Consider the following 19,651-nt stretch of genomic DNA (forward strand, 5'->3'; position numbering starts at 1 on the left):
ACCAGGGATACCAGCAATGGTTATTGTATGCTGTGGCCTTGATAAATAGGGAGAATCCTGAAATCTGACTTAAATGGCCTCTGCTCTTTCATTTCCTCCACTTTTGACTATATCCACAATGGCAATATAAGTAAACATGTCGTTTTCTAAACTTGATTTACCACATTATGAGGGAGAAATTGCCCATAGCAACCAACTTCTAGCTATCATTTTATAGAATGCACCTGATAAATGATTGGTTGCTATGGGCAACGTCATATCTTTAGAAGATTTGATGCATTTCCCCTTTTGACTCATTTGTTGTCTTAGAGAATTTGTAAGGCAAAATTCACCGTCGTTATGCATACTGTAATGGAAACCGGCAACATGACCGCTCTATTGTGCTTGTCCCCTCCCTGCTGCCTTCTTGTCTTATATATGTGGCTGCACCCTGCCACGGTCACAGAGATTCCAGGAGCAGCAGGAACAGGTATGCACACGAAACCCGTCCTTCCCTATAACTAACAGGGTTATTATCTTCACATCACACTGATAATGTCTTAAAATGTCAGAGTTACCCAAAGGAAAAAGAGAGTGTTTGTGGCCAGTGTTATATTGGCAAATGAAGGTGTCATAGACAATACAGAGACTAGTTATATTATATGGAATAACAATGTCTTATAAAAAAGGACTATGTTTTATAAAAACATATTGTTATTCCAGAAATATGTAACCTTTGGCTCCAAATCTATATACAGGTTGAGTATCCCATATCCATATATTCCGAAATACGGAATATTCCGAAATACAGACTTTTTTGAGTGAGAGTGAGATAATGAAACCTTTGTTTTCTGATGGCTCAATGTACACAAACTTTGTTTAATACACAAAGTTATTAATAATATTGTATTAAATGACCTTCAGGCTGTGTATACAAGGTGTATATGAAACATAAATGAATTGTGTGTATGTAGACACACTTTGTTTAATGCACAAAGTTATAAAAAATATTGGCAAAAATTACCTTCAGGCTGTGTGTATAAGGTGTATATGTAACATAAATGCCTTCTGTGCTTAGACCTAGGACCCATCATACAGCTATAACCTGTATTTTTATGACCGTTTCTCTGTGTTCCCATTACAGGTTTTTTTATGGGGAAGTGTACATAAGTGAAATAAGTAGAAAGTCTATGAGGGGTATGCAGTTAGCTCCGGAAAGCTTGGAGCTATTCATATCGCCCCCCTGCCTATTCAATTACGGACAGTTTTCCCCTGTTTTTAAGGCTTTTTCGCTGATGCCTTTTCAACTTTTTTTTTTTAGTGAGAAGGCATGGGAGAAAAATGCCTCAAAATCGGTGAAAATGGCCCGCGTTTTCGCTGGCGCAGGTGAGAAAACATGTGGATTTGCCAATCCACATATTTTTCGCTCCTGCTGAATTTTTCGCCTAGGCGAAAAAATGGCCCTGCTATGCGAATCCCCATTCACCCTAAAAATAGCATAAAGTCCAGTTTTTTCGCCTAGGCTAAAATTCCGGACATAATTGAATACTCCCCTATGCCCTAAAAATCGCTAGTGATGGGAAGCTTTCTCATACCGGCAAAACACGGACTAATTCTACCTCACCTGCACAATAGAAGGCTGCCTACTATTAATTAATAGAGGCTGCATAAATAAATTGCTGCAGAGTGAGCAGGAAGAGGAGAGGACAGATTAGTGGAGTGTTGTTAATTGACTATTAATTACAGATTGCTTTGTCATGCGCCTGTGTTTTGTCTACTAAATTATTTGTCTGTTTACCACTTATTAGTCATAGAACTGTATTTTTTTAATTTAATTGAGCTCTGTCTTATTTGTGTGTGAGGGTTGTTTGAGTGTGTTAGTACAGTCCTTTTATTTTTCACACCTGGGATTAAATTTACCATATGGTGGGTTTGGGCGCGTTTTCGACCTGCCATCCGTCACTGCTGGTTTTCACCGCCAAGCTATTCGCTTATTTGGAGAGTGGGCAGAGAGCTTCAAATGTCCAAACAGCCAGCAGATTATAGCGATCTGTCAGCGATTTACAGGAAACTTCTATTATAATGGTCAAGGACTCCATTCCCTCCCCATACATTGTTAAATTAAAATGTGTTACAAAAATAATGTAAAAGTCAGTCATATTTTGTAATAAACATATTATCCCATTAGGGTAATATTAAATATTCTTGACCCCATTATATTTATAATACATAGCCACACCTATGTATGAATATCAGAAAATTATTACCTCCTCTCTTTTTAAAATCTAGAACAATGTGTTCCCTTTCTAAAAAATGTATTTATACTGCCCTCCGTTATTGGTTAAACAAAAATGATATTGGACCAATTACATCCCAAAATGTTTATACAGTTGAGTATCCCTTATCCAAAATTCAAAATCCCACAATTTTGGGTCCCCTACCGAGAGAGTGACATATATATTATATATTATGTGTATATATAGATATAGTATATATATATATATATATATATATATTTGTATGTATTTAAGTAATGTGCTCATGGGCTACATGCACCCCACCCTATGAGTGGTAAGTGCAGTCATGTAACCCGCTTCTGGGGTGGCGGGTGCTGTGGTTTTGTATCTGTGTGTGTGTGTGTATATATATATATATATATATATATATATATAACAGTCATAGAAGCAGGAAAGCCCTGCACGCAAGCTTACAAACTATATATATATATATATATATATATCTCCAGACGCCGCATTAGGGAGCCTATTTTTCCAGAAAAGCACATTAAGCAATGTGACATCTGAAGGCGTGAGATGGCGTTATGTTTTTCCCTCTTACATCCTAGAGGATGTGGGGACTCCGTAAGGACCATAGGGTATACACGGGCTCCGCAGGAGACATGGGCACCTATAAAGAACTTTTAGTATGGGTGTGCACTGGCTCCTCCCTCTATGCCCCTCCTCCAGACCTCAGTTAGATCTTGTGCCCAGAGGAGATAGGATGCATTACAGGGAGCTTTCCTGAGTTTTCTGTGTAAAAGAATTTTGTTAGGTTTTTTATTTTCAGGGAGCTCTGCTGGCAACAGACTCCCTGCATCGTGGGACTGAGGAGAGAGAAGCAGACCTACTTCTTAAGAGTTCAAGGGCTCTGCTTCTTAGGCTACTGGACACCATTAGCTCCAGAGGGAGTCGGAACACAGGTCTCACCCTGGGGTTCGTCCTGAAGCCACGCCGCCGTCCTCCTCACAGAGCCGGAAAAAAGAAGCCGGGTGAGTATGAGAAGAAAGAAGACTTCAAAGGCGGCAGAAGACTTCAGATCTTCCTGAGGTAAGCGCGCAGCAGTAAGCTGCGCGCCATTGCTCCCACACAACACACACACACATGGCACTGATGGGTGCAGGGCGCAGGGGGGGCGCCCTGGGCAGCAATAAACCTCATTACTGGCACAGAATAAGTTTGTTAGGCTGCGGAGGCAGTAAATAAACGATCCCCCGCCATTTTTTAATTATAGAAGCGGGACCGAAGCACGCCGCTGGAGGGGGCGGAGCTTGAACCCTCAGCACTAACCAGCACCATTTTCTCCACAGAAGCTGCAGAGAACGCTGGCTCCCCGGACTCTCCCCTGCTGAACGAGATCAGAGGGCTGAAAAAAGAGGAGGGGGGCACATTACAGGCGCAGTGAGTGGGAAAATCAGTATATATTTTCATATAAAAGCGCTATCTGGGTTTTTTCCAGTGTCAGTTTGGTGCTGGGTGTGTGCTGGCATGCTCTCTCTCTGTCTCTCCAAAGGGTCTGCTTTAGGGAATTGTCCCCTTATAGCTATATCCCGGTGTGTGTGGGGTGTCGGTACGTATGTGTCGGCATGTCTGAAGCGGAAGGCTTATCCAAAGAGGAGGTGGAACAGATGAGTGGTGTGTCCCAGTCGGTAGTGCCGACTCAGGATTGGATGGATATGTGGCATATGTTAAATGCAAGTGTAGCTTCACTACATAAGAGGCTGGACAAAGCAGAGTCCAGGGTGTCGACAGGAGGTCAATCTACGGATTGCACCGACTCACAGGGCCCGTCGGGGTCTCAGAAACGTCCCTTCTCACAAATAGTGGACACAGATACCGACACGGGCTCTGATTTCAGTGTCGACTATGATGAAGCGAGATTGCACCCTAGGGTGACAAAAAGTATTCAGTGCATGATTATTGCAATAAAAGATGTTTTGCATATCACTGATGAACCCTCGGTGCCCGACACGAGGGTACACATGTTTAAGGAGAAGAAACAGGTAGTAAACTTTCCTTCATCCCATGAACTTAACGAGTTATGTGAAAAAGCTTGGGAAACTCCAGATAAGAAGCTGCAGATTCCCAAAAGGATTCTTATGGCATACCCTTTCCCTACACAGGACAGAGTGCATTGGGAATCCTCTCCCACACTGGACAAGGCTTTAACACGCCTTTCCAAGAAGGTGGCGCTACCGTCCCCTGACACAGCGGCCCTCAAGGATCCTGCGGACCGCAGGCAGGAGACTACATTAAGGTCTTTTTACACACATACTGGTACTTTACTTAGACCGCAATTGCGTCGGCATGGGTATGTAGTGCAGTAGCAGCTTGGACAGATACCCTGTCAACTGACCTTGATACCCTAGATAGGGATACCATTTTGTTAACATTAGCTCATATTAAGGACGCAGTCTTATATATGAGGGGCGCTCAAAGAGACATTGGATTACTGGGTTCAAGAGCCAATGCTATGGCCTTATGGATCCGCCAATGGACGGGTGATGCGGACTCAAAAAATCATATGGAGGTTTTACCTTACAAGGGTGATGTACTGTTTGGGGACGGTCTCGCGGACCTGGTTTCCACAGCTACCGCGGGTAAGTCTACCTTTTTACCTTTTGTTCCCCAACAGCAAAAGAAACCTCCACAATTTCAGATGCAGTCCTTTCGTTCGCATAAATCCAGAAGAGGTTGGGGCTCCTCTTTCCTCGCCAGAGGTAAGGGTAGAGGCAAGAGAACACCTGCTTCGGCTAGTTCCCAAGAGCAGAAGTCCTCCCCGGCTTCCGCTAAGTCCACCGCATGACGCTGGGGCTCCCCTGCGGGAGTCCGCACCGGTGGGGGCACGCCTTCGACTCTTCAGCCAAGTCTGGGTTCAGTCAGACGTGGACCCTTGGGCGATGGAGATAGTCTCCCAAGGCTACAAGCTGGAATTCGAAGAGGTGCCCCCACGCCGATTTTTCAAGTCAGCCTTACCAGCTTTTGCCCCAGAGCAGGAAGTTGTGTTAGCTGCAATCCAAACGCTGTGTCAACAGCGAGTGATTATCAGGGTTCCCCTGAGCCAACAGGGAAAAGGGTATTATTCAACCCTGTTTGTGGTCCCGAAGCCGGATGGTTCGGTCAGGCCCATTTTAAATCTAAAATCCCTAAACCTGTACTTGAAAAGATTCAAATTCAAGATGGAATCGCTCCGAGCAGTAATAGCCTGCCTGGAAGGGGGGGATTTTATGGTGTCACTGGACATAAAGGATGCTTACCTTCATGTCCCCATATATCCCTCTCATCAGGAGTACCTGAGATTCGCGGTACAGGATTGTCATTATCAGTTTCAGACATTACCGTTTGGGCTTTCCATGGCCCCGAGGATTTTCACCAAGATAATGGCGGAAATGATGGTGATCCTGCGCAAGCAAGGAGTCACAATTATCCCATACTTGGACGATCTCCTGATAAAGGCGAGATAAAGAGATCAATTACTGGAGAACGTGTCACTCTCCCTGAGAGTGCTTCAGAAACACGGTTGGATTCTCAATCTGCCAAAGTCACAGTTGGTTCCAACAACTCGACTAGCGTTCCTAGGCATGATACTGGACACGGAACAAAAGAAAGTTTTTCTCCCGTTGGAAAAAAGTCCAGGACCTCCAGAACATGGCTAAAGCCAAAAAGAGTGTCAGTTCATCAATGTACTCGAGTTCTGGGGAAAATGGTTGCAGCCTACGAGGCCATTCCCTTCGGCAGGTTCCATGCGAGGACGTTTCAATGGGATCTTCTGGACAAATGGTCCGGGTCCCATCTACAATTACATCAAAAAATAACACTGTCCCCCAGGGCCAGGGTGTCTCTTCTATGGTGGCTCCAAAGTGCTCACCTTCTAGAGGGTCGCAGGTTCTGCATTCGGGACTGGGTTCTGGTAACCACGGACGCGAGCCTCCGAGGATGGGGAGCAGTCACCCAAGGAAGAAATTTTCAAGGACTGTGGTCAGACCAGGAGTCCTGTCTACACATCAACGTGTTGGATTTAAGGGCCATATACAACGGCCTTCGACAAGCGCAGAGTCTTCTTCGCAACCTACCGGTTCTGTTTCAATCAGACAATGTCACAGCAGTGGCTCATGTGAACCGCCAAGGCTGGACAAGAAGCAGAGTCGCAATGGCGGAAGCCACCAGGATTCTTCGCTGGGCGGAAAATCACGTAAGCGCTCTGTCAGCTGTCTTCATTCCGGGAGTGGACAACTGGGAAGCAGACTTCCTCAGCAGACATGATCTCCATCCAGGAGAGTGAGGACTTCATCAAGAAGTCTTTGCAGAGATAACGGGTCTCTGGGGAGTTCCTCAGATAGACATGATGGCGTCACGCCTCAACAAGAGGATTCGGAGGTATTGTGCCAGGTCCCGGGACCCTCAGGCAATAGCAGTAGACGCTCTGGTAACGCCATGGGTATTCCAGTCGGTCTATGTGTTTCCTCCTCTTCCTCTTATCACAAAAGTGTTGAGGATCATAAGACAAAAAAGAGTACAGACAATACTCATTGGGGGTCATTCCGAGTTGTTCGCTCGGTAAATTTCTTCGCATCGCAGCGATTTTCCGCTTAGTGCGCATGCGCAATGTTCGCACTGCGACTGCGCCAAGTAAATTTGCTATGCAGTTAGGAATTTTACTCACGGTTTTTTCTTCGTTCTGGTGATCGTACTGTGATTGACAGGAAGTGGGTGTTTCTGGGCGGAAACTGGCCGTTTTATGGGTGTGTGTGAAAAAACGCTACCGTTTCTGGGAAAAACGCGGGAGTGGCTGGAGAAACGGAGGAGTGTCTGGCCGAACGCTCGGTGTGTTTGTGACGTCAAACCAGGAACGACAAGCACTGAACTGATCGCAGATGCCGAGTAAGTTTCGAGTTACTCAGAAACTGCACAGAGATGTCTTATCGCAACATTGCGAATCTTTCGTTCGCAATTTTGATAAGCTAAGATTCACTCCCAGTAGGCGGCGGCTTAGCGTGTGCAAAGCTGCTAAAAGCAGCTTGCGAGCGAACAACTCGGAATGACCCCCATTGTTCCAGACTGGCCTCGAAGGGCCTGGTACTCAGATCTTCAAGAGATGCTCACAGAAGATCCTTGGCCCCTTCCTCTAAGGGAGGACCTGCTACAGCAGGGGCCCTGCATGTTCCAAGACTTACCGCGGTTGCGTTTGACGGCATGGTGGTTGAACGCCGGATCCTCGCTGAGAAGGGTATTCCGGAGGAGGTCATACCTACTCTAATAAAGGCTAGGAAGGAGGTGACGGCGAAACATTATCACCGTATCTGGCGGAAATATGTCTCTTGGTGTGAAACCAATAATGCTCCTACGGAAGATTTCCATCTGGGTCGTTTTCTCCACTTCCTACAGACAGGAGTGGATATGGGCCTGAAGTTAGGCTCAGTTAAGGTACAGATTTCGGCCTGTCGATATTCTTTCAGAAGGAATTGGCGTCTCTTCCAGAAGTCCAGACTTTTGTAAAAGGGGTGCTGCACATCCAGCCTCCTTTTGTGCCCCCAGTGGCACCATGGGACCTGAACGTGGTGTTGCAGTTCCTTAAATCACACTGGTTTGAACCCCTTAAAAAGGTTGAGTTGAAATTTCTCACCTGGAAGGTGGTCATGTTATTGGCCTTGGCATCTGCAAGGCGTGTGTCAGAATTGGCGGCCTTGTCTCACAAGAGCCCCTACTTGATTTTTCATGTGGATAGAGCAGAATTGAGGACTCGTCCTCAATTTTTACCTAAGGTGGTGTCTTCATTTCATATGAACCAACCTATAGTGGTGCCTGTGGCTACGAGTGACGTGGAGGATTCCATGTCTCTGGATGTAGTCAGGGCCTTAAAGATTTATGTAGCCAGGACGGCTAGAATTAGGAAAACAGAAGCACTGTTTGTCCTGTATGCAGCCAACAAGATTGGCGCGCCTGCTTCAAAGCAGACTATTGCTCGCTGGATCTGTAACACGATTCAGCAGGCTTATGTTACGGCTGGACTGCCGTTACCGCATTCAGTAAAGGCCCATTCCACTAGAAAGGTGGGCTCTTCGGCATTACAGCTTTGCTGAGCAGCGACTTGGTCGGGTTCAAACACTTTTGCTAAATTCTACAAGTTTGATACCCTGGCTGATGAGGACCTAGCATTTTCTCAGTCGGTGCTGCAGAGTCATCCGCACTTTCCCTCCCGATTGGGAGCTTTGGTATAAACCCCATGGTCCTTACGGAGTCCCCAGCATCCTCTAGGACGTAAGAGAAAATAAGATTTTAAACCTACCGGTAAATCTTTTTCTCCTAGTCCGTAGAGGATGCTGGGCGCCCGTTCCAGTGCGGAAAATCTGCAAGACTTGTATATAGTTATTGCTTACATAAGGGTTATGTTACAGTTAGAATCAGTCTTGGACCGATGCTGTTGTTTGTTCATACTGTTAACTGGTTATGTGTATTCCAGGTTATATGGTATGATTGGTGTGGGCTGGTATGAATCTTGCCCTTAGATTACAAAATCCTTTCCTCGTATTGTCCATCTCCTCTGGGCACAGTTCTCTAACTGAGGTCTGGAAGAGGGGCATAGAGGGAGGAGCCAGTGCACACCCATACTAAAAGTTCTTTATAGGTGCCCATGTCTCCTGCGGAGCCCGTCTATACCCCATGGTCCTTACGGAGTCCCCAGCATCCTCTACGGACTAGGAGAAAAAGATTTACCCGTAGGTTTAAAATCTTATTTTTTGACGAGTAACCAAAGAGCTGAGCTTAATAGGACATTAGGCAATCACTTAGACGCTGCTAATTTCCCCACAGAATGCCTATTGATACATATGGAGAAACGGTAAAACCCCCTTTTTTCATAATTGAAAATGCTGAAAAAAAGGCATCATCACCCCTACTAAAGCAAGCCCCTAAAGTCTTAACTTGTTCATATTTATTAATAGGGATTATTTGACACAGATTCATTATAACATTGGTAACTGTGCACAGATAACTTGTTCGATATAAACTACAGGTCCTTTGATTTCATTTTGTTTATTTATTTAAAACAAATTGCGGGAAATTGACAAGAAAACAGACATTATTGCAGAATTTACCAGGAAAATGATCATCTGCATCCGGATGGAGGTCATGCGGGCACTGAAAACCCACCTATTTATCAAAGCGTACCCCTCCGATGCATAACCTAGTCCTGAGGCTGCTCCTCCATCCCCCTGCCTCAAACCGTGAACATCTCTGCTTTGCTTACATACTGCCATCAGGCTACCTCCCGCTTGCTTGCACCTCATGTCATCTGTCTGTCTCCCCTCCCCACTAGATTGCTAGCTCTTCAGAGCAGGGCCCTCTTTCCTTTTGTTGTTAAAGCCCTCTTCTCAACACATTTCACTCGCAGCTCTCTCCTACTCAGCGACCATCTTTACCTGCTTTCTCTCCTACTGGTAAAGGCTCATCTCTATCTATGGCTGCCAGCCCCAAGTAGTACGATGATTACTCCCTCGCTACTTACATCTTAGCTGTATTATGTCTTGAGAATTGTGGTGCTCTTTGTTACTTGTACTCTATTTTTGTTATTTATTTACTGTAATGCTAAGTTTTGTATCCCTGTACTGTCCTTTGTACGGCGCTGCGAAACACTTGTGGCGCCCTATAAATAAAATGTAATAATAATAATGCGCAGTTAGCTGTCGGGAGGTCCTGCAGTACAAGGTAAAGTGATTGCATCCGTGATCACTTTCATTTACACATCACAGGGAGGGGAGCACCTCTCTATGGATTTGATTTATAATATATCCTTACAGTAAGGAATTTCTTCTCTTTCCACAAAGAGCAGCAATAAGAAATTATAATGATCGGGTCTAATCCCAATAATAATTATTAAATAGGCCCCTGCATACAGTATTTATTGTGCAATGATAACTAACAGCAAATGATGTTCTATTAAAATAAGTTTAATTACTGCAATACTACATCTATACATAATCCAGTAACACTACACTGGAGAACGGTATACCCCAAACATGAAAAAAGTAAAACTTTAAAAAGTTGAAAAACATAATTTTATTAACATGAAATTATCAACTAAGTACAGGTTTCTACATTATTGTCTATTGATAATTATGGCATAAACACACTTTATGGGAATTGCAAATAAATCGGTGACATTTTTCGCACTTCCTTGGACATACACAATAACGTCCTGCTCTGAGAGTGCTTTCATTGGGGACAGGTTGTATATCAGTGTAGGTTTGACACCAACTATGGGGGTGATTCAGATCTGATTGCTGGGCTGCTAACTTTGCTGTCCTGCGTTCAGATAGTTGCCGCCTCAGGGGGAGTGTAAATTCGCCGTGCAAGTGCGCGATCCTATGTGTACGCCAAGCTGCAAAAATCCACTGTGTGCAGTCTGTGCGCAGCCCAGGACTTACTCCTACAGTGCGATGAGAACGGGCTGATCAAGGGCGGAGCTGACGTCAGGCACCCTCACTGAAAACGCTTGGGCACGCCTGCGTTTTTCTGGACACTCCCAGTAAATGGTCAGTTACCACCCACAAATGGCCTCTTCCTGTCAATCACCTTGCGTATACGGTACCCGTGCAATCTGATTTTTCACACCATACCGTCGCTGACTGGTGATGTCCTTTGTTGTTGTCTGACGCGCGTGCGCATTGCGGTGCATATGCAGGCGCAGTTAGTACCTGATCGCCTGCTGTGCGAAAACGCAAAGCAGCGATCAGTAATGAATCAGGCCCTATGTTCACTAGCCCATTAAAAAAAACATATAGAAGCTACTGTAATAATAATAACTTGCTTATATGCCTGGTTTCACCCTGGCAAAGGTTTGCTGGGAGGGACATTTTACGCCTTTTCACTCCCTAAGGCAGGGATGGGGAACCTTCGGTCCTCCAGCTGTTGTTGAACTACACATCCCAGCATGCCCTGTAACAGTTTTAGCATGGCCAAATAGCAATACTGTAGTAAGGTATGCTGGTATGTGTAGTTCAACAGCAGCCGGAGGGCCGAAGGTTCCCCATCCCTGCCCTAAGGAGTTGAATTTTGAAAAATACCTGCTTAGTGAGTGGCTGCAAATAACTGTCACAGTTTCCAGACCACCCAGAAGGTCACATGTTAGAGGTCACCCAGCAGGTGTACAGGGAGCGTTCACCAACTGTCACATTTCCCTGAGCACAATGGTGATGCATTGTAAATGGCAGGTGGACATTTTGCCACATACTGTAACTCCGAAATGAAGCAACCAAATACAACGCCAATATTTTTCTGATGTGCCCTGCTCAGACAACGACATCGTAGAAATATGTCACTCATAAAAGTTGTCCTTCTGCTATAACTATATAGATAATAATAATAATAATCATCATCATCATCATCATCATCTAAATACAGTGTCATATAACCATAAGGCATTTTAGAATAACATAAAACTGAGAGAAACTATAACAAAACACTTAACATAACACTATTTTGGGGGTTCCCCACTACTGCTGCTAATGAATAACGCAACTACTTTAAATAACGTCAGACCTGCTACTGGATAGGTCTTTTCTTTTCCTGCCAGAAGATTACCAGAAAGCGTAAGTAACAAAATGATCAGAGCTGGCCCTAACCAATATGATGCCCTAGGCAAGATTTTGGCTGGTGCCCCCTAGCACCACCGCTGCTTCCGCCTTTGACCTTGCACCTCTTTCCCAGCACCACTACCCCTCACCCATAGCAGTCCTTATTTTGGTGTTTGTACCACCTATATTTTAAATAGGAACAGTTTGCACATTAGGCGCACAGCCCAAAAAGGGGTGTGTTTTTACTGGCAAGGGGCATGGCCACACAATAGTAACCCCAATTCCAATTACGCCACACAGTACTGCAACTTTATTCAAATTTTGATCATGCTATAGTGTCCATAATTCATATTACATCCCACAGTAGTATCACTTTACCTTATAAACGTTACTCCTCACAATAAAGCCCCTTATTCACATTACATCACACTGAATTGCTCCTTGTTTACATTACGCCACACCCTATTGCTCTTTATTCACATTAGACGACACAGTAGTGCCCTTTCTATATGCAATGCCACATAGTAGAGCACCTTATACACATAATGCCACACAGTAATGCCCCTTACACATATGAGACACATTATTAATGTCCTTATAAACATAATGTGCCTTACACATTATGACAACCTTCATTAATGCCCTTTTACACATAATGTCCCTTACACATATGCTGCACATTATTAATGCCCTTATACACATAATGACATACATAGTGCCCCCTACACATTTGCTGCACATTATTAATGCATTTTTACATGACACACATAATGCTCCTTACACATATTGCGAACACTACTGCACAACCAACCCACTCACATGCACACAGCACTCACACTGCCACTAACACTGTGACCTCTGCTTGGATACAGATGTGTCCTCATAAATCTTGCCTCAGTGCTAACGTTGGGCACATTTTCTTAATGCATTGCTGTGTGGCTAGGATGCACAAGCAGCTTCTGCTGATTAAAATGATATGCAGCATGCCTATATACTGTGTGGTACTGTGCCTGTATCTGCATATGAAATGCTACACACAGAATATAGGCATGCCGCATATCATTTTAATCAGCAGAAGCTGCTGATGCCCCTAGGCATATCAAATGCCCTAGGCAATTGCCTAGTTTGCCTATGCCTATGGCCGGCTCTGAAAATGATTACATCTTTTAGAAATAGCTAAAACAAGAATGCAGTACCCCAATGTAGTATACAAGGTTTAATGGATTTTTCTTGTATTGATTTGCAGGACTGCCCATCATGTGGAACCCAAACCAAGGTTAGTGATCTGCAATGTTGCATCATCTCACAGTCAACATCACAGTAAGAAGTGGAATTTCCCTTTTTAGGAACAGCTTTTGATCATGACATATAGGTTAGCCATTGACATTTAGTAAGAGACACAGGGGCTTGGGTTCATCATATACTTTTGCGTAATATCCTCAGGAAAATGCAGTACGTTTCCCTAGACTGTATTAAGAAGGCAGCACAGCAGGGTATGCAGTCAGATAGCTGACATTCAGAATGTTGACAGCAAAATGTTGTCATGGTCTGTATGTTAAAATGTACCAAATGTAGACATTTAACATACTGACATTCATAATGTCATCACTGTGAGTGTCGACAGTCAAAATGTCAACACCTGATTTTAGGGTTTGGGTTACGGTAAGGGTTTGATTACAAATAGGGTTAGGTAGCAATTAGGGTTAGAGATAGGGTAAGATTAGGTTTAGACTGACATGACAAGTAAATGGGAAACAATATTGTCGATATGCCGACTATCGATATTCACAGTGTCAGCATTTTGTCAGTGTCGACAATGTACATTTCAAAATTTGACAGGTACACATCCTGTTGACAAACTATACAGATGTGTCCTGACTCATCCTACATAAATTTGCTTGCTGCGTGCGTACATACCATGCATTCCTACAGGACTGGTTGTGTACGCATGTGCCGACACACATTTGCGAGCACTCTATTAACGGCAAACCACGGTTGCCACAAATGGTGTTTAAGATGACAGCAGACACATCTGTACCACACCCCGGCAGCAGATATCTCTGTGCACCGAGAGGGCGTGGGCGGATAATGATTACTCCTGCCACAGAGTTAGAGCACAATCTCAATAGTGAAGCCTTCTCCGGCCAGGCGTGGCCACAACACTGGGATAGGCCACAACCCCTGCCTGGCATGCATTTATCAAAGACAAGTACTTTTGTAACATTAACCATGTTTTGTTTCAGGAATGGGCAGTGGACAGCCCCCATGTCAACCACCACCTTATGTTCAGCAGCCGCCACCATCTCAGTACCCACCACCATATATGCCCTCATATAATCAGGTGGCAGGTATGCCACCAGGCCCAGGCTATGCTGTCCCACCAGGGAGCTATCCCCCCGGTACCAACCCCTACCCTCCAGGATATGTTCAACAATGCAGCTGTGCAAACCGTGAGTGCTGTCAATGTTCTAAACATCATGGTCACCGTGGACGTGGACGTGGGCGCAGAGGACACCGAGGACATCATCATGACTGCTGTTGACACTAGTACATTGTTGGATATGTAAATGTGAGTATGATCACAAGTACATGACACAAATAAATCAGTAGTATTAGAATAATTCATTTACAGAACATTCATTTGTAGAACCCCAGCACTTTATGTACAGTAGCCCTTGCAATATATTATCTTTCAACTACCGAGTGCTGCATGTGCACAATTTTTCAAGATTAATATTTCTGGGGAATTTTAGAAATGGTAATTGTCTGGATTATGGATAAAACTGGTAATCCCATGTATGTTTCAGCATCACAGGTTGAGGTAGATGTGCAGAGACAGCAGAGTACTACTGAGGAGACATGGGGGGTAATTCAGACCTGATCGCTAGGCTGTTTCCTCACAGCCTGCATTCAGATCCGCACTGCGTATGCACCGCAAATTCCGCAATGCGCCATTACGTCGGATGACTGCACCGGGCATCGGTGTATAATGACGGGATGGTGCTAAAAAAGTGATCGCACGGGCGATCGCATGGAGCTTGACAGGAAGAGGGCGTTTGTGGGTGTCAACTGACCGGTTTTCAGGGAGTGTTCGGACAAACGCAGGCGTGTCCAAGCGTTTGAAGGGAGGGTGTCTGACGTCAATTCCGGTCCCGATCAGCAAGAAGCAATCGCAGCGTCTGAGTAAGTCTTGGGCTGCGTAGAGACTGCACAAAATCAGTTTGTGCAGCTCTGCTACACATGCGTTCGCACACTTGCACAGCGAAAATACACTCTCCCTGTAGGCGGCGACTATCTGAATGCAGGACAGCAAAAATCGCTTCCTAGCGATCAGGTCTGAATTACCCCCATGTTTCTATTTAGCGGGATGCAATTAATTTGCCGGCTATCGTGATCCCGGCGGTCATGATACCGATGCCGAAATCCCAACAGCCGACAATCGTAATACTGACTCACAGGGTCTATTCTCACTCGTAGGTGTCCACGATACCCACAGAGTGGGAATAGATCCTGTGGCGAGTGCAGCGAGCCACAGAGCCCGCAGCATGGCCAGCGCGGCAAGCCCACAAGGGGACTTGTAGTGCTCGTCCCGCTACCGCCATTCTGGTGGGCAGGATATCGCTGTCGGGATACTGACATCCGGCATCCCATCCCCTGGGAATACATATGTATTCCTATTTAGCTAATGAGTTAAACAATTAGGTGCCAGGTACTTAAGAGGCAAGGGGAGCCCCTCCTGGAATGGCTGTTATGAGCATGGGAGGAAGGGGCTGATAGTGTTATTTTAGAAGGTTTAGAGGCATCCCAGATGGGTGTCGTAAGTGTTGACCCCTGTGTCCATCTGTTGGTTTTGTTTTTTTGTAACAATAGTGTTTATTGGATTTTAAAATTCAACAAACATACAAGGGGTACAAAAAGAGAAAGGGACAACAGAAAACACAGGGGGGAATAGCCAGGTAAATCTAACAATGAGCGGGCCGAAACCCAGACAGTATCAACTGAAAATACATATGACAGAGAAATATAGGATACCACACATCAACTCAAGCTCAATGTAAACACTTTAAGAGTCAGAGGTAGGGGAATCCAAGACAACCAGATCTATAGGGGCACTATATATATATATATATATATAGAGGAGTGTTCAATTCTTTCCCTTTACTCTACCCACCAAAACCATTTCATGTGGATAGATGAAGCAGTGGAGGAATAAACCATTCCACCATCTCAAATAAATAGTGCTTATGGATTTTATTCACGATAATTGTGATACTGGGTACAGATGCTGATTTCCACATTTGAACAATGGAAGCTTTGTCACCTATCAATATATGTCCCATAAGGTATCTGTCACCCTGGGACAACTGTCCTGGGTAAAAGTGAAATAGTGCACTTAACAGTCCCGCAGGAACATCAAAACCCAGCACAGGGATCCGGCAGTCAAAATACAGACTCCGGAATGCCGACACAGGTCGGAATGCTGTGACATCAACTTAAGGGACAGATGTACTAAGCCTTGAAAAGTGATACATTTCACTGTGATAAAGTACCAGCCAATCAGCATCTAACTGCCATGTTACAGGCTGGGTTTGAAAAGTGACAGTTAGGAGCTGGTTGGTTCTTTATCACCGTGCAATTTTCCCTATTACCTACAAGCTGTCGGTTTAATTGAGCAGACTCCTAAAAGAACAGTTTAGGAAGAGAATGCCCACGCACATATTGAGGGGGTGGGATAAGGTTCTAAAGGACTCTATATGTAATATGAATGAAAGATCAATAGGAGGTGACCTAACACCATATCAGAGATTGCTGATCCCACCAAATCCCAGACCTCCACACATGGTCACAATTCACATCCAATTGCCATTACTATGTATTCCCCTTTTACAGATTGTTATGAGTCAGATATACCCCAAGATGAGTAAAGAGAAGAGGTTGTGGTCATTCTGAATACAGTACAGGTATTCTGGAGGTAGAGGAGAGTGAGGTAATTTACTTCACCCCTTCCAGTTAAATCATGATCACCTGTATCTGGGAAGAGAAAGCAAAAAGAGATGATGCATGATAATTTGTAGTCATCTTGTATGTGCATGCAAAGCTGTATCTCCAACAGGGACAGCCAATAGGGGCCGTGTTGGTCATGCCAAAATCAGTACACATCTCACAAGATATTCCATACCTAGTGGGAAAGTATGGGTTCTCCCTGCTGCTGGACAGCAGACATAGAAAAGAAAGGGAAAAATAGTGGCTGCAAGGTTAGGGCAGACATATTATGTATTATTGGAGAGTGATAATAATCATGTTTTTTTTTCCGTCCCAGAGACTGTACCCCAGGATGACTGAATTGCATTCCTAAATCTGAGGGGACTCCGGATTGACCGAGGATTACGGGCTTGCACGTAGAGATTTGCATACCCATTTGGATGAGACATGGGAAAACCAGTTCATACAGATGGACTATAACAATGACTAAGTGTTCACTATTTGAAGGAAGACAATTAGACATGACACTGCCCTCTCCTGGCTGTCCTCCTACCTCTCCGAAAGTTCCTTCTCTGTCTCTTCTCATGACCCCCCTCCCCCCCTACTTCCATTAACAGTTGGCGTCCCCCCAAGGTTCTGTTCTAGGACCTCTCCTTTTCTCCCTCTATACGTCTTCTTTTAGGTGAGCTCATCAGCTCTTTTGACCTCCAATATCACTGATGACACTCAGATCTACCTTTCCTCCCCTGACCTCTCCCCCTCTTTTCTCATTTGTATCTCCAACTGTCTCTCTGCTATCTCTTCCTTGATGTCCCAACGCTTTTTTTAACTAAACATGTCTAAGGCTGAGCTGCAGTAATTATCTTCACACCTCCCCGCATAACCTCACTTCCCACAATTTAATTATTTATTGACAGCACAACCATTTCCTCTAGCCCCCAAGTGTGCTGTCTTGGAGTTATCCTTGACCCCTCCCTCTGTTCCAAACAACACATTCAGTACCTGTCGCAATCCTGTCATTTCTACCTCAAAAATATCTCCAGATTCAGACCCTTTCTCACCATAGATGCTACTAAGACCCTCATCCACTCACTGATAATCTCCAGACTGGACTATTGTATCCTCCTCCTAACCAGCTTTCCTGACATTCACCTCTCTCCACTCCAATCTATTCTCCATAGTGCTGCCCGACTCATCTTCAAATGTTCTACATCTGCCTCCCTTCTCCTACAAGCCCTACATTGGCTTTTCTTTCTTTTCAGAACCCAATTCAAGCTTTTCACACTCACATACAAAGCCCTCACCCATTCCTGTCCAATTAATATCTCTGACCTCATCTCTCTTCACACTCCCGCCCACCCTCATTGCTCCTCAATTGAATGGCACCTCTCCTGCCAACAGATTACTTCCTCCCATTCCCGTCTCCCAAGATTTTTACCATGGTGCTCCCTATCTCTGAAATTCTTTACCTCTCCCTATCAGACCGTCCACCCCGCTACAAAACTTCAGCTGGGCGCTCAGTCTAACCCTCTGTCTACCCCACTTGTGTCACCCCTGTCTGTCTACCCCTGCCCTTTAGAATGTAAGCACTCACGAGCAGTGCCCTTTTCCCTCATGTGCTTTGCTTCCCTACTAATACTATCATATACTCCATGCCACCTAACCATTAGCTTCTGCTACCATGCTGCTTATTTGAGTGCTATGACCTCTGATGCAGCAATGTTTATATACCATGTACTTGTTTTCTTGTGTGCTTATATGTTTATGTACTCTATTAGGTGCTGTAGAACCCTTGTGGCACCATATAAATAAATGATAATAATAGCTGAGTATATAATCTCTTAAGTCTCAATAAATTGATATCTGATTGATTTGAAATTGTTTACCTCTATGTATCCAAAGAATCTGTCTCCACTGGGAACAAATGCTCTTATAGGAATGCACATTTACGGACACAAGATTAATTTGAAATGCAGGCAGGTCTACTCTATATCGAAGCAATTTAATTTTACCTAAAAATGTACAACTACAGTGCTCCGTTTCTGGAGCAGAGCTCAGCCACATGTAATATTTAGTTATTACATATGATGCAGCTCAGCTTAAAATTGGAGGTGACAAAAATTTTGGTGCAGAGAGTAGGGTAGAGGAGGGCGCAACACCCTGCTGATTCATTTCAGTACTACACCTCCCTGACACTCCCCTGATGTAGAGAGAACAATAAGAGGCACGTATGGAGGAAAAAAAGGCATTGTTCTGCTCTTTACAAGATTATCTATTTTGTAGACCTCAATCTCATAATAAAATATGTTTACATGAAACAAGTAAGCTCTGAAGTCTGAGAGTGTTACATTGGATTCTATGATACAGCTGTATGAACATCTGACTCATCGTTCTAGATTTATAAGGGGCCGCAGTGCTCTGTAAATGCAGACGTGGAAACAAAGGGTCCTGCTCATGACAGAGCTTGCAGTCTAGTGGGAAGATGGCACACCCAAGACAAGAGAAACGAGAGTGGTTTAGAGAGCGGACAGCGCAGGGACACTTTAGAGCTACAGTATAGGGGCCAAAAGGCACCCCCCCCACCCCCCGCACACTGTTCAGCACCTCCTCCTATACCTGTTCCCGGTAGCACCATCTTTATGGTAATATACAGTGATGCGAAAAAGTGTTTGTCCCTTCCTGATTTCTTCTATTTTTGCATATTTGTCACACTTATGGCCTAATTCTCAGTCAGAAGCAGATGTAGCTGCAGCTGCGTCTTCTGCCACAGTTGCATCTGCATCTTATGATAGTGTCGCAGATGATTGTTTGTTTGCTGTGTCTTGAGATAGTCACGTCACG

General features: G+C 44.5%; 1 long non-coding RNA gene across 1 annotated transcript; it reads left to right on the forward strand.

The window, feature by feature from the left end:
* The first annotated feature begins 400 nt into the window (after window positions 1-400).
* On the forward strand, window positions 401-18,635 carry LOC134943378 (uncharacterized). Its single transcript, XR_010181502.1, has 4 exons — window positions 401-469; window positions 13,074-13,103; window positions 14,071-14,396; window positions 17,148-18,635. It is a non-coding gene; the product is annotated as an uncharacterized LOC134943378 (long non-coding RNA).
* Window positions 18,636-19,651: the final 1,016 nt, after the last annotated feature.

This window comes from Pseudophryne corroboree, chromosome 7 (genome assembly GCF_028390025.1).
Source record: "Pseudophryne corroboree isolate aPseCor3 chromosome 7, aPseCor3.hap2, whole genome shotgun sequence".
Classification (NCBI taxonomy): Eukaryota; Metazoa; Chordata; class Amphibia; order Anura; family Myobatrachidae; genus Pseudophryne; species Pseudophryne corroboree.